This window comes from Lampetra planeri, chromosome 24, assembly GCF_965212315.1.
Source record: "Lampetra planeri chromosome 24, kcLamPlan1.2.h2, whole genome shotgun sequence".
Lineage (NCBI taxonomy): Eukaryota > Metazoa > Chordata > Hyperoartia > Petromyzontiformes > Petromyzontidae > Lampetra > Lampetra planeri.
The window spans coordinates 1,754,723-1,769,936 of record NC_136130.1 but is presented as its reverse complement, the minus strand read 5'-3'; the positions used below and the strand labels follow the sequence as shown (position 1 = coordinate 1,769,936).

General features: G+C 41.4%; 8 non-coding genes across 8 annotated transcripts; all 8 read right to left on the bottom strand.

Annotated features, from left to right (window-relative positions):
• Nucleotides 1-473: 473 nt before the first annotated feature.
• TRNAL-CAG (transfer RNA leucine (anticodon CAG)) lies at nucleotides 474-556 on the bottom strand. Its single transcript has one exon. It is a non-coding gene; the product is annotated as a tRNA-Leu (tRNA).
• Nucleotides 557-1,365: 809 nt separating this feature from the next.
• On the bottom strand, nucleotides 1,366-1,448 carry TRNAL-CAG (transfer RNA leucine (anticodon CAG)). Its single transcript has one exon. It is a non-coding gene; the product is annotated as a tRNA-Leu (tRNA).
• Nucleotides 1,449-2,257: 809 nt separating this feature from the next.
• TRNAL-CAG (transfer RNA leucine (anticodon CAG)) lies at nucleotides 2,258-2,340 on the bottom strand. Its single transcript has one exon. It is a non-coding gene; the product is annotated as a tRNA-Leu (tRNA).
• Nucleotides 2,341-3,148: 808 nt separating this feature from the next.
• Nucleotides 3,149-3,231, bottom strand: TRNAL-CAG (transfer RNA leucine (anticodon CAG)). Its single transcript has one exon. It is a non-coding gene; the product is annotated as a tRNA-Leu (tRNA).
• An 806-nt stretch (nucleotides 3,232-4,037) lies between these two features.
• TRNAL-CAG (transfer RNA leucine (anticodon CAG)) lies at nucleotides 4,038-4,120 on the bottom strand. The gene has a single exon. It is a non-coding gene; the product is annotated as a tRNA-Leu (tRNA).
• An 807-nt stretch (nucleotides 4,121-4,927) lies between these two features.
• On the bottom strand, nucleotides 4,928-5,010 carry TRNAL-CAG (transfer RNA leucine (anticodon CAG)). Its single transcript has one exon. It is a non-coding gene; the product is annotated as a tRNA-Leu (tRNA).
• Nucleotides 5,011-5,818: 808 nt separating this feature from the next.
• TRNAL-CAG (transfer RNA leucine (anticodon CAG)) lies at nucleotides 5,819-5,901 on the bottom strand. The gene has a single exon. It is a non-coding gene; the product is annotated as a tRNA-Leu (tRNA).
• An 807-nt stretch (nucleotides 5,902-6,708) lies between these two features.
• On the bottom strand, nucleotides 6,709-6,791 carry TRNAL-CAG (transfer RNA leucine (anticodon CAG)). The gene has a single exon. It is a non-coding gene; the product is annotated as a tRNA-Leu (tRNA).
• Nucleotides 6,792-15,214: the final 8,423 nt, after the last annotated feature.

Genomic DNA, 15,214 nt, shown 5'->3' with positions numbered 1-15,214 from the left:
ACTGCTGGTGTCATGCATGATATGAAGCGTACATTTGGACTTCGTGCAGCGCTGGTCTATGCCCTTTGTGAGACAATGGTTGACGGAAAAAGATATCACAGAACTGATTCACGTAACATCATCAAGTTATTCATATCCACACCAGGGGGGCCGCACTATCTGACCTGCCCTACAACAGGAAGACAATTTGTTGTATAACAGTCATAGCAGTATTATTAATTTTCATTTTACATGTTTTTATGCCGACCCCTTGCATACCAACGTGATTTTTTGCATTGTGTTTCCCTCCATACAAAATATGTAATGCTCTCAATCACTCTTTGTGTGTGACTTTTGTTTTTCTCATATTTATAATCACCAAACTTTCCTGCCTTGTTCCATTATCGAATATTTCTCAATTCTATTGCGATAGCTAAGCTTCATTGAAATCACAAAACAGAAAATTGTTGTTAATTCACAAAAGCGCATCATGCTGTCAGAAGTGGGATTCGAACCAACGCCTCCAGGGGAGACTGCGACCTGAACGCAGCGCCTTAGACCGCTCGGCCATCCTGACTGTGGCATGGTGTCACTAGAGGCAAATTTTAATCCATTCTCAGCAATCGATCCACGTGGTTCATGTGAAATAAACATTCCAATTATTTATCTAAGCAAGAACACTTCCTCATCACAAGTGATTCAAGCGAAACAATACCCACCATTGTTAGACAACCTAGTTGTCATTTAGACGGATGCATGATCCTAGAAGGAGGGAATTCCAATATTTACTCAGAAACATCCGTGAAGAATATTCATAACCAAGATGCATTTGATCAAGGAAATCCAGTGATTCTTACTCATGTTTAATTGAGGGTATTGCTGAATCGTATCGCCAAATTGAATAGAAATTATACTGCTGGTGTCATGCATGATATGAAGCGTACATTTGGACTTCATGCAGCGCTGGTCTATGCCCTTTGTGAGACAATGGTTGACGGAAAAAGATATCACAGAACTGATTCACGTAACATCATCAAGTTATTCATATCCACACCAGGGGGGGCCGCACTATCTGACCTGCCCTACAACAGGAAGACAATTTGTTGTATAACAGTCATAGCAGTATTATTAATTTTCATTTTACATGTTATTATGCCGACCCCTTGCATACCAACTTGATATTTTGCATTGTGTTTCCCTCCATACAAAATATGTAATGCTCTCAATCACTCTTTGTGTGTGACTTTTGTTTTTCTCATATTTATATTCACCAAACTTTCCTGCCTTGTTCCATTATCGAATATTTCTCAATTCTATTGCGATAGCTAAGCTTCATTGAAATCACAAAACAGAAAATTGTTGTTAATTCACAAAAGAGCATCATGCTGTCAGAAGTGGGATTCGAACCCACGCCTCCAGGGGAGACTGCGACCTGAACGCAGCGCCTTAGATCGCTCGGCCATCCTGACTGTGGCATGGTGTCACTAGAGGCTAATTTTAATCCATTCTCAGCAATCGATCCACGTGGTTCATGTGAAATAAACATTCCAATTATTTATCTAAGCAAGAACACTTCCTCATCACAAGTGATTCAAGCGAAACAATACCCACCATTTTTGGACAACCTAGTTGTCATTTAGACGGATGCATGATCCTAGAAGGAGGGAATTCCAATATTTACTCAGAAACATCCGTGAAGAATATTCATAACCAAGATGCATTTGGTCAAGGAAATCCAGTGATTCTTACTCATGTTTAATTGAGGATATTGCTGAATCTTATCGCCAAATTGAATGGAAATTATACTGCTGGTTTCATGCATGGTATGAAGCGTACATTTGGACGTCGTGCAGCGCTGGTCTATGCCCTTTGTGAGACAATGGTTCACGGAAAAAGATATCACAGAACCGATTCACGTAATATCATCAAGTTACTTCATATCCACACCAGGGGGGCCGCACTATCCGACTTGCCCTACAACAGGAAGACAATTGGCTGTATAACAGTCATAGCAGTATTATTAATTTTCATTTTACATGTTTTTATGCCGACCCCTTGCATACCAACGTGATTTTTTGCATTGTGTTTCCCTCCATACAAAATATGTAATGCTCTCAATCACTCTTTGTGTGTGACTTTGGATTTTCTCATATTTATATTCACCAAACTTTCCTGCCTTGTTCCATTATCGAATATTTCTCAATTCTATTGCGATAGCTAAGCTTCATTGAAATCACAAAACAGAAAATTGTTGTTAATTCACAAAAGAGCATCATGCTGTCAGAAGTGGGATTCGAACCCACGCCTCCAGGGGAGACTGCGACCTGAACGCAGCGCCTTAGACCGCTCGGCCATCCTGACTGTGGCATGGAGTCACTAGAGGCAAATTTTAATCCATTCTCAGCAATCGATCCACGTGGTTCATCTGAAATAAACATTCCAATTATTTATCTAAGCAAGAACACTTCCTCATCACAAGTGATTCAAGCGAAACAATACCCACCATTTTTGGACAACCTAGTTGTCATTTAGACGGATGCATGATCCTAGAAGGAGGGAATTCCAATATTTACTCAGAAACATCCGTGAAGAATATTCATAACCAAGATGCATTTGGTCAAGGAAATCCAGTGATTCTTACTCATGTTTAATTGACGATATTGCTGAATCTTATCGCCAAATTGAATGGAAATTATACTGCTGGTTTCATGCATGGTATGAAGCGTACATTTGGACGTCGTGCAGCGCTGGTCTATGCCCTTTGTGAGACAATGGTTCACGGAAAAAGATATCACAGAACTGATTCACGTAATATCATCAAGTTATTCATATCCACACCAGGGGGGCCGCACTATCTGACCTGCCCTACAACAGGAAGACAATTTGTTGTATAACAGTCATAGCAGTATTATTAATTTTCATTTTACATGTTTTTATGCCGACCCCTTGCATACCAACGTGATTTTTTGCATTGTGTTTCCCTCCATACAAAATATGTAATGCTCTCAATCACTCTTTGTGTGTGACTTTGGATTTTCTCATATTTATATTCACCAAACTTTCCTGCCTTGTTCCATTATCGAATATTTCTCAATTCTATTGCGATAGCTAAGCTTCATTGAAATCACAAAACAGAAAATTGTTGTTAATTCACAAAAGAGCATCATGCTGTCAGAAGTGGGATTCGAACCCACGCCTCCAGGGGAGACTGCGACCTGAACGCAGCGCCTTAGACCGCTCGGCCATCCTGACTGTGGCATGGTGTCACTAGAGGCTAATTTTAATCCATTCTCAGCAATCGATCCACGTGGTTCATGTGAAATAAACATTCCAATTATTTATCTAAGCAAGAACACTTCCTCATCACAAGTGATTCAAGCGAAACAATACCCACCATTTTTGGACAACCTAGTTGTCATTTAGACGGATGCATGATCCTAGAAGGAGGGAATTCCAATATTTACTCAGAAACATCCGTGAAGAATATTCATAACCAAGATGCATTTGATCAAGGAAATCCAGTGATTCTTACTCATGTTTAATTGAGGGTATTGCTGAATCGTATCGCCAAATTGAATAGAAATTATACTGCTGGTGTCATGCATGATATGAAGCGTACATTTGGACTTCGTGCAGCGCTGGTCTATGCCCTTTGTGAGACAATGGTTGACGGAAAAAGATATCACAGAACTGATTCACGTAACATCATCAAGTTATTCATATCCACACCAGGGGGGCCGCACTATCTGACCTGCCCTACAACAGGAAGACAATTTGTTGTATAACAGTCATAGCAGTATTATTAATTTTCATTTTACATGTTTTTATGCCGACCCCTTGCATACCAACGTGATTTTTTGCATTGTGTTTCCCTCCATGCAAAATATGTAATGCTCTCAATCACTCTTTGTGTGACTTTTGTTTTTCTCATATTTATAATCACCAAACTTTCCTGCCTTGTTCCATTATCGAATATTTCTCAATTCTATTGCGATAGCTAAGCTTCATTGAAATCACAAAACAGAAAATTGTAGTTAATTCACAAAAGAGCATCATGCCGTCAGAAGTAGGATTCGAACCCACGCCTCCAGGGGAGACTGCGACCTGAACGCAGCACCTTAGACCGCTCGGCCATCCTGACTGTGGCATGGTGTCACTAGAGGCTAATTTTAATCCATTCTCAGCAATCGATCCACGTGGTTCATGTGAAATAAACATTCCAATTATTTATCTAAGCAAGAACACTTCCTCATCACAAGTGATTCAAGCGAAACAATACCCACCATTTTTGGACAACCTAGTTGTCATTTAGACGGATGCATGATCCTAGAAGGAGGGAATTCCAATATTTACTCAGAAACATCCGTGAAGAATATTCATAACCAAGATGCATTTGGTCAAGGAAATCCAGTGATTCTTACTCATGTTTAATTGAGGATATTGCTGAATCTTATCGCCAAATTGAATGGAAATTATACTGCTGGTTTCATGCATGGTATGAAGCGTACATTTGGACGTCGTGCAGCACTGGTCTATGCCCTTTGTGAGACAATGGTTCACGGAAAAAGATATCACAGAACTGATTCACGTAATATCATCAAGTTACTTCATATCCACACCAGGGGGGCCGCACTATCCGACTTGCCCTACAACAGGAAGACAATTGGCTGTATAACAGTCATAGCAGTATTATTAATTTTCATTTTACATGTTTTTATGCCGACCCCTTGCATACCAACGTGATTTTTTGCATTGTTTCCCTCCATACAAAATATGTAATGCTCTCAATCACTCTTTGTGTGTGACTTTTGATTTTCTCATATTTATATTCACCAAACTTTCCTGCCTTGTTCCATTATCGAATATTTCTCAATTCTATTGCGATAGCTAAGCTTCATTGAAATCACAAAACAGAAAATTGTTGTTAATTCACAAAAGAGCATCATGCTGTCAGAAGTGGGATTCGAACCCACGCCTCCAGGGGAGACTGCGACCTGAACGCAGCGCCTTAGACCGCTCGGCCATCCTGACTGTGGCATGGAGTCACTAGAGGCAAATTTTAATCCATTCTCAGCAATCGATCCACGTGGTTCATCTGAAATAAACATTCCAATTATTTATCTAAGCAAGAACACTTCCTCATCACAAGTGATTCAAGCGAAACAATACCCACCATTTTTGGACAACCTAGTTGTCATTTAGACGGATGCATGATCCTAGAAGGAGGGAATTCCAATATTTACTCAGAAACATCCGTGAAGAATATTCATAACCAAGATGCATTTGGTCAAGGAAATCCAGTGATTCTTACTCATGTTTAATTGAGGATATTGCTGAATCTTATCGCCAAATTGAATGGAAATTATACTGCTGGTTTCATGCATGGTATGAAGCGTACATTTGGACGTCGTGCAGCGCTGGTCTATGCCCTTTGTGAGACAATGGTTCACGGAAAAAGATATCACAGAACTGATTCACGTAATATCATCAAGTTATTCATATCCACACCAGGGGGGCCGCACTATCTGACCTGCCCTACAACAGGAAGACAATTTGTTGTATAACAGTCATAGCAGTATTATTAATTTTCATTTTACATGTTTTTATGCCGACCCCTTGCATACCAACGTGATTTTTTGCATTGTGTTTCCCTCCATGCAAAATATGTAATGCTCTCAATCACTCTTTGTGTGTGACTTTTGTTTTTCTCATATTTATAATCACCAAACTTTCCTGCCTTGTTCCATTATCGAATATTTCTCAATTCTATTGCGATAGCTAAGCTTCATTGAAATCACAAAACAGAAAATTGTAGTTAATTCACAAAAGAGCATCATGCCGTCAGAAGTAGGATTCGAACCCACGCCTCCAGGGGAGACTGCGACCTGAACGCAGCACCTTAGACCGCTCGGCCATCCTGACTGTGGCATGGTGTCACTAGAGGCTAATTTTAATCCATTCTCAGCAATCGATCCACGTGGTTCATGTGAAATAAACATTCCAATTATTTATCTAAGCAAGAACACTTCCTCATCACAAGTGATTCAAGCGAAACAATACCCACCATTTTTGGACAACCTAGTTGTCATTTAGACGGATGCATGATCCTAGAAGGAGGGAATTCCAATATTTACTCAGAAACATCCGTGAAGAATATTCATAACCAAGATGCATTTGGTCAAGGAAATCCAGTGATTCTTACTCATGTTTAATTGAGGATATTGCTGAATCTTATCGCCAAATTGAATGGAAATTATACTGCTGGTTTCATGCATGGTATGAAGCGTACATTTGGACGTCGTGCAGCACTGGTCTATGCCCTTTGTGAGACAATGGTTCACGGAAAAAGATATCACAGAACTGATTCACGTAATATCATCAAGTTACTTCATATCCACACCAGGGGGGCCGCACTATCCGACTTGCCCTACAACAGGAAGACAATTGGCTGTATAACAGTCATAGCAGTATTATTAATTTTCATTTTACATGTTTTTATGCCGACCCCTTGCATACCAACGTGATTTTTTGCATTGTTTCCCTCCATACAAAATATGTAATGCTCTCAATCACTCTTTGTGTGTGACTTTTGATTTTCTCATATTTATATTCACCAAACTTTCCTGCCTTGTTCCATTATCGAATATTTCTCAATTCTATTGCGATAGCTAAGCTTCATTGAAATCACAAAACAGAAATTTTTTGTTAATTCACAAAAGAGCATCATGCAGTCAGAAGTGGGATTCGAACCCACGCCTCCAGGGGAGACTGCGACCTGAACACAGCACCTTAGACCGCTCGGCCATCCTGACTGTGGCATGGTGTCACTAGAGGCTAATTTTAATCCATTCTCAGCAATCGATCCACGTGGTTCATGTGAAATAAACATTCCAATTATTTATCTAAGCAAGAACACTTCCTCATCACAAGTGATTCAAGCGAAACAATACCCACCATTTTTGGACAACCTAGTTGTCATTTAGACGGATGCATGATCCTAGGAGGGAATTCCAATATTTACTCAGAAATATCCGTGAAGAATATTCATAACCAAGATGCATTTGATCAAGGAAATCCAGTGATTCTTACTCATGTTTAATTGAGGGTATTGCTGAATCTTATCGTCAAATTGAATCGAAATTATTCTGCTGGTGACATGCATGGTATGAAGCGTACATTTGGACTTCGTGCAGCGCTGGTCTATGCCCTGTGTGAGACAATGGTGTACGGAAAAATATATCACAGAACTGATTCACGTAACATCATCAAGTTACTTCATATCCACACCAGGGGGGCCGCACTATCCGACCTGCCCTACAACAGGAAGACAATTGGTTGTATAACAGTCATAGCAGTTTCCTTCCATAATATATATCTAATGCTTGATTTGAAGCTTTCGTGACTGCAGGAATCCATACTCTTTGGTTATTTCGGTAAAGTCACATAGGTAGAAATAAAACAAATCACGACGTTTTGATCGCAACACAAGCGAACTTCATCAGGTGGGACAACCACAGCAAGAAAATGTTGCCGTGGAGAGCTGCCGTGGCAAGAGGTTATATAGGTCAGAGAGGGAGGAGGAGGCAAGGGGGGAGAGAGGGGGGCGGTGTGGGTTAGGGCGCGTGAGCGCTAGGGAAAGAGGACGTGAGGTTGGGGGAGGACGTGGTGCTGTGCCAGCGTTCATATGTGCTCGCTAACAGCGCTTGTCCAAATAAGTATGTTAAGGCTTTATGGGCAATCTTTGTCTGTATTCAGGGTGGAGTGCCTCCGGCTCGTGTTGCCTTGTCACCACAGATACCATTTGTAAATTAATGTTTTTATTTGACTATAATTTACCACGTTGTAAATTGCGGGTTGGTGAAATAAGTGGGGGACGCCAAGACCGATTCATATATAACTTGTGACTGATGTTAGCCATAACTGGAAATCAAACTCAGATCAAGTAAATAGTGTAATAAACACCTTCCAAGACCATTCGTGTAGAGGGTGCTTTTTTTCTTTAATTCCCCACTGCAGTAGAGCACCGACCCCGCTCCTTCCCTCTCCGAATATTCTCCCGGATGACAACGCCCTTAGACGACGCGTATCTCCGATCCGCTGGCAGAGTCCGCCCTGCTCTCTCGGCCTCGCCGCTGGCTGGCGGCATGCTGGAGGGGAGAGGCGAGCTCTGCTAGGGATCCGCCACGTGGTCGGGCGGCGAAGCAAGAAGACGACGAGCAGCGACGTAGCTCGGAGCCAAGGTTCCCCACACCGACCACGAGTCTTCCTCTGCCCCTTCTTATATTCCCCCGGGTGCAGCTAAACTCCGCCTCTGGCCATGCCCTCTCATGAAATCTTCTCGATGGTTCCCGAAGCATCTCTACCGACTCCGCCCATCACCTTTGGCCCAGATACTGTTCCCTCTTAGGATCGGATGGCGTTACATAATGTACCGAGTTACCCTTTAGCAACCAATAGATGGCGCTCTCTCATTACAATAGTAAGAAGAATATGCTATAGCTTTTTTGGCAATAACACATGTGTTAAAATGTTTAAACACCAACTAGACACCTATTACAAGGCATCACGTCTGCATTAACCACACATCATTTTGATACTGGCAAACAAATGTCTGACAGATTCATCGTGCAGTGTGCTTACCCTTGACAGTTTGTTGGCGAGGGTCATCCTCACTATGGCAATCTGAAAGTTCCGCTATACTGTACACGGGACATGACTTCTACAATGGATATAACAACCTGGTGCCTCCCGGTTTTGCAGTGGAAAAGAGTTATTTGCGTGTTCTGTTGCCGCACTTTTGACATTTTTCTGACACTGGTTGTGAACCACTGGCATATGGGATATGTGCAAGAAACCAGATCGTTCTTGAGGAGATGGCAAAGGACCGACATCAGTTGAGGATTGTGAGTCAGCAGTCAGATATGGCCTCTTGGCAATAACCTGACCTAACGGGCCAGGTAATGCTTTACATTGTGCACGGTTTTGTTGCAACGTGTGGTGGAAACATTTGACGTGGCATTTAACCTGGGCTTCACTTGATAGCGAGCTCTGTTTGCAATGATTGACGCGTCTTCGTAAATCATTACCATTGTCTGATGTCAACACAACTATTTCAACATTTATTGAGTTGTTGACCACTGAACATATTTATTTTCGGTACAGATAGGACAGTTGGACGTATTTATCTACTCCATCGAGCATATTCAGCCCTTTGTCAATCCACTGCTGGATGAAGGTCTCACCAAGATGTCACCATTTATCACAGTCATGTGATGCAATAATCTAGCATCTGCACGTGAAATTATTGCATTTCTCCATCTCAGTGGGTGATTTCTGTAATAGTTTTGGCACTGTCGTAAAAGTATCTACCACTGGCCATTATCCCTTCCAGTAACATGTCCTACCGAAGGGATTGTTTGACCAAACCTCACCATGAAGGCCGAGGACTTGTTTAAATATCACTTTCCACTGATGTTAGCCATTGCCAAGAATTCAAACTCAGGTTGTCTAGTTAATAGCGTAGTGCACTAACCACTGCTCCACTCATGGAAAATCTGCAGTACAAATTTTTACATGTGAAAAGGTGGTTAAGGTACAGCCCTGAAATTGCTTGCTCATGCCACTGCTGGTGAAATTACCTCTCCTACTGCCGCCAACTCGAGAGACAGTTTGGTGGGCAAAAGCACATTTTACCTCACCACACACAACCTGCCAATCGATCAAATGTGCCGGACTCAATTATACTGCTGGCTGGGCAGGAGGTGGGGGAAGGGATTAAAATATACGCAATTATTGTTTCAACTGCCGTGGCGGATGATGGAATCTATCCAGCAAACCTTTGTATTGCCAGTCCAATGTGCTAACCATTACACCACCAATGTGGTATGGCATTACCTTAAAGCTTCAAAATAAGCAAGGTATGAGGTTTTTCCAGAATCGGAGCAGAAAGGCAGAACAGTTTAGGTGATGGGTTCAAATCCTGGACAGTCGCTTGAGATGGAACCAGGTTCTCAAGTGTAGTGGTGAGTTTATGATCTCAGATGGCTACCAATAGCCACCTTCACGTGTGATTGTGTTAAATGTGTTTTAGCACGACACTGTGACAATTGTCCCCCGTGAATTCATAACACGTCGTTTAGAGCAACACCCAAATCCATTCAAGAGCAGGAGAGTAAATTTATCACGACAGCCGACGTGCCATTGCTCAAGACTGCTGCCGTGACCTTGCACAGTGTGCTACGCTTATACGTCACCGAATGCTATTTCTGCTATGACTTGGTGCAACAATAGCGCCCATTAAATTAATGCTATTTGTATTTGTAAAAAAGGACAGTATTATGTTTTAAGTTACGCTTTATGTTGCAAGTCATATATCGCATCCACCACAACTTCCACAACAGTTATTACATTGCTTAGTAACCGCGACATACACATTACAAAGTAAATTAAGTTGCGCTGAATATCAAACATTTTCAATGATAAAATCAGCCAGAATGCACCTGATCTTGTCAGATTTTGGAAGCTGAGCCTGGACAGTGCTTGAACTTGTGGCAATTATGCACAAGCACGTGTTAACATCGCTGTGGGCGAGTGCAGACATTTCCACTGCTACTCTACCTCTTTATTTCCTCACCTTCACCAACCTGCACTGACGAGCACGCTGAAGTATAGTCAAATAACCCCTGTAAGCCGGGAGGAGGCCCTCATTCAGCAGTAGTTTGACAACAGGGCTTTCCGTGTTCATTACAACAAAAATTACATCACGTATTACATTTGACATCATCTTCTGTAAAGTGACCTGAAAGATAAAATTTTCAATAAAATAAAATCGCAATATATACATTTATTTTTGACCTTACCATCGAAAAAAAAGTATGCTGTGAGACCCAATTCTAAATGTGTAAACATGTAAGCAGAAATCTAATGGGCCTGGATTGGTACTTATAGTCAGATCTTTTTATTATCTTTTCTACCTACGTGACTTTACCGAAAGAACCAAAGAATATGGATTCCTGCAGTGACGAAAGCTTCAAATCAAGATTGAACCGCGTCTACGGGGAGGGCTTCCACACAACTATTAGATCTTTTAACAGACTGCGAGACAAGAAGGCTCACCTGATTGAGTCGCTCACCTTTCTGAAGAGATGCCGTGATACACTCAACGATGGGCTTCATCCATTCCAAGCTAAGGAACTCACTGGCGCTCACGATTGTGGAGAAGCTCGTGTTCATCAAGACCAACCTGCCCGCATTCTACGACTACCCCGTGCCCGACGGCCCCGAGTACGATAGCAGCACCGGCGAGGAAGCAGCCTAAACCTATCAGAGTTTCGTATTCATTAAACCAGGTTTTAATTCCCCAAAATCGGGTTTAATTGTATTAAAACCCGATGCCTGCCGCTGGAAAAACCGAGTTTTTGTCCACCCATGGGAGACAACCTTCTGAGGATTCTATTTTTTTCCGCCTGAGGACGACCGCTTGTGTTGCGATCGAAACGTCGTGATTTTTTTTTATTTTATACCTATGTGACTTTAACCAAAAAACCAAAGAGTATTATTTAAAATGTTAAACTGATCAACTCAAGCAACCCTAAACATAAAAAAACTAATTCCAATATTTATTTTATTAGAAAATTAAGATTTAATATTCTGGGTCAATCTCTATTTCACCCTGTAGTTTAGGTCAGCTTTCAAAAGTAGTACATGTTTTGTTCTTTAAACTCCTGGGTTGTGGAGCACTAACTATAACATGTTTTAGACCATTGGCAAATTGGCTTTCCATGGCCCCATAGTTGAGATGGGATAACCAAGTAGCATTTGTTAAACCCAGTAGCAATTGTTTAAAATAACATTTATCAAACAAATGCTGCCAAGAGGCCGATGGACTCAAACATTTTATGTGTATGTATGTTGAGCTTCTTTTGCATCGTACAAAGCCAACCGTGCTAATCTAGATACACATAACAGAGTTCTGTTGATGTACGCTCACATTTTTTGCTATCAATGACCCTAAACTATTGCGTATTCAGTTATACAAGTAGTGCTCAGGGTGGAATTCGGACTGCACTTCTGAGAATATCAGTCATGGCCATTTTATCAGTATTCATTCCTGTGCAGAAGGAATAGTTATTTTCTGAGGTTTTTTTCACAGTGAAAAATACATCTTAGAATGTCAGTTATCGTTTTTCAAGCGGCCATGATAAACATGTAAATACTTATTGGAGTTTGAATTAGGCTACTTTGGAGGTCAATTTAAAGTCACTAACCAGTGGCCAGTCAGTTTGCATAATGAATGTCATAACAGATTTTTCCGATGTGAACACTTCAAGGGAATGAAATATACAAGATGATCTATTTAGAGATAACCCACTAATTTACAACAAACCTTTACTTTCGTCTCATCATGTGATTAATATTTTGAAAGCGACGGCTTCCAGATCATACAGCGGAAGAGGAATGTGAGAAGTGTATCAATTTACATCCCTATTGCCATCGGCGGTGATCTCGAAAGGATCGCCCTGTATCATCCAAGATTCTGCTTTAAAACTTTTATTAGTTTTCTCCCCTTGTTAATTTTCTATTTATTGACTGTACAAAAAACACTGTTGCAACAAAAAATTGCCTTTAATGGCATTCTGTCTGGTATACAGATGAGATAGGCACTATATATGCCACGATCAGAAAATATTGAAATGCTTTCTTTCTGGTGCAGAATATGGAATGCACATCTTTGCTGTGTGAGCTGATTCTAAAGGATAAATGAGAAAACTAACTCCAAAAACAAGCATCATAGATCACTGTGACCCTTTTAACTTCTGCTCATCTGCTGTGTACAGGGTCAAAGTGTCCCTGTGCTTTTTGGAGTTCTGGGTGATGTCTATCAAGATTGTCGATCCTGAACCAATGGCGGACATTCTATGATGCTCAAAGAGTGGAGACACAGTCTACAGTTACCTCACAATAACTATTGACGTCAAATTAAGTCAGCATCTCTGTGCTCACACGCACTGTGGTGCTCCTCTTTATTGGCGATCCTGAGCTGGTGGAAGTTCCACATTCCAATGGCAGGTACCAGTCTCCTCAGAAGATGAACACTGTGAAAAAAATAATACAGAATCAGACAACAATACTAAGTATAGCTTATATAGCGCACCTCAACGCGCTTTACAGCGGAATTAAAATAGAAAAAGCCTTCTGAAAGGTAAAAACATATTTCGGCGGAACTTGAAGATCCCAACCGAACCGGACTCCCTGACAGCCCTTCTGCAGAGAGTTCTACAGTCTGGGTTGCCACAGAAGCGAATGGCCAGATATCGCCCATGGACTTGAACTTCGTTCTGGGGATGCAGAGGAGATCTGAGGTCCGCCGACCTCAAAGTCGTTACTGGAACGTAACGACTCCCAAATGCACGTAGGTGTGGGAGATCACTCGGGGCATTGAATGTGAGGTGGAGGACATTTAATTCAGTACAGAATTGAACCGGCAACCAGTGAAGTGATGCAAGCATAGGGGTGATTTGTTCTCAACGAGGAGTTCGGGTCAGAGCATAGCAGCTGCGTTCTGAACAGACTGGAGTCCACAGAACACCTTGCTGGATGTTCCAGATACCGTTGCAGTGGTCGATGTGTGAGAAAAGTAAAAGCATGAACCAATTTCTCCGTATCAGTAGCTGAGAGGATGGGACGTAACTGGGCAATGTTAAAATATTAAAGTATATTGTTGCACATACTGTCTGCCAATAACACTGGTCTATAGCTAAAATGTTTCCGAAATAAATGTAGTCCAACGTTACTAATTCTGGGTCACTGAGAATGAAAATGATGCTTAAAATTGTTGATTAGCTCTAGTTTTCAAGATATGCTACTGGGTCAGTAAATATGACCCTTGACTTGGGAATTGCGGAGGATAAGTGAGTTATAAAGGGAAGGGATCTCAATTTAAACCAGAAATGACTAAAATACATGTTTGACTGGATCTATGAATAAATCTATGACTGGGTTTGGACAGTACTTGCTTTTTGAGCAGAACAACGAATTATTAAATCTGAACTTGGTATTGCATCATACATTATGGCATCATGTTATTCCTAGAAGTCATGGATGATGCAATCATAACTAGGCTTACATCCCTCTGCTGAACAATTTGCACTATATCAGCTCTAGAAATCATACAGTGCCGTGCTCTCTTATTTGTCAGTGTTTGATTTTGCAAAGGGACACATTTCTGTTTAGCCAAAGTGAGCAGAGATGCCTCGTACTTGTGTGAACAAAGCAGATAACTTCTGCAGCAACACTTGTGCAACAAATATTCGCCAGTGATTGAACAGGAAAAGGAAATCTATGCCTTTTGCAGTGCCAATGATTTGTAGAGAGCCAACGGATCATATCAGCAATTGTTACTTCTGCATTGCGCCTCCAGTTGGGAAAGGTGTGTCAAAGAAGACAAAGTATACTGTGCATTATCCAAACATTCCATCAGCTATATGCCCAGAACCCAATGGAGGACTGCCGGTTCCTGATGCACCAGAATCATTCTCACTTGAGTCAGACGAGGAAGAGGATGAAACTTCTGGTCCTGAACCATCAAGGTCACATGACCCAGATTTTCTGCCATCCTCCTCCTCTGAACCACACCTCATTACACAAGGTGAACTGAAAGACCCTGCCAGGGATTTGGAACTACCCAAGAGTAAGGCAGAGCTGTTGGGCTCCAGACTGCAGCAGTGGAATCTCCTGGCAGGCGATGTTAGGGTTTCCATGTTCCATCACTGTCAAAAGGATATTGTCCCATTCTTCTTCGTGGAAGGTGATCTTGTAGCCTGCAACAACATCGATGGTGTGTTGGCAGCCCTCAGTATCGTTCATGCTCCAGATGAGTGGAGACTGTTCCTTGATTCATTGAAGATTAGTCTTAAAGCTATTTTGCTGCATAATGGCAATGTTTTAATTGTCATATTTGAATTCAGCACATCAAAATTCATAATAAAGAGCACATTTCAACTCTAAAGCAGATGACGTCTAAAAAATTGTAGACCAGTGTAATTATTGTCTGTTCTGCAAAAGGTAAAGGTGCAGCCTTGAAATGTCTTGCTAACTGCCACCCTGACTCACTTGTCAAACCCATCAACTGCACCCCAGTCATCCTCAATTAACAGCATCAATAACAATACAAATATGACTATATTTCAAATAGCCCCTTATAGTCGTAGTATTTCTTATGTAACCAGAATATTAT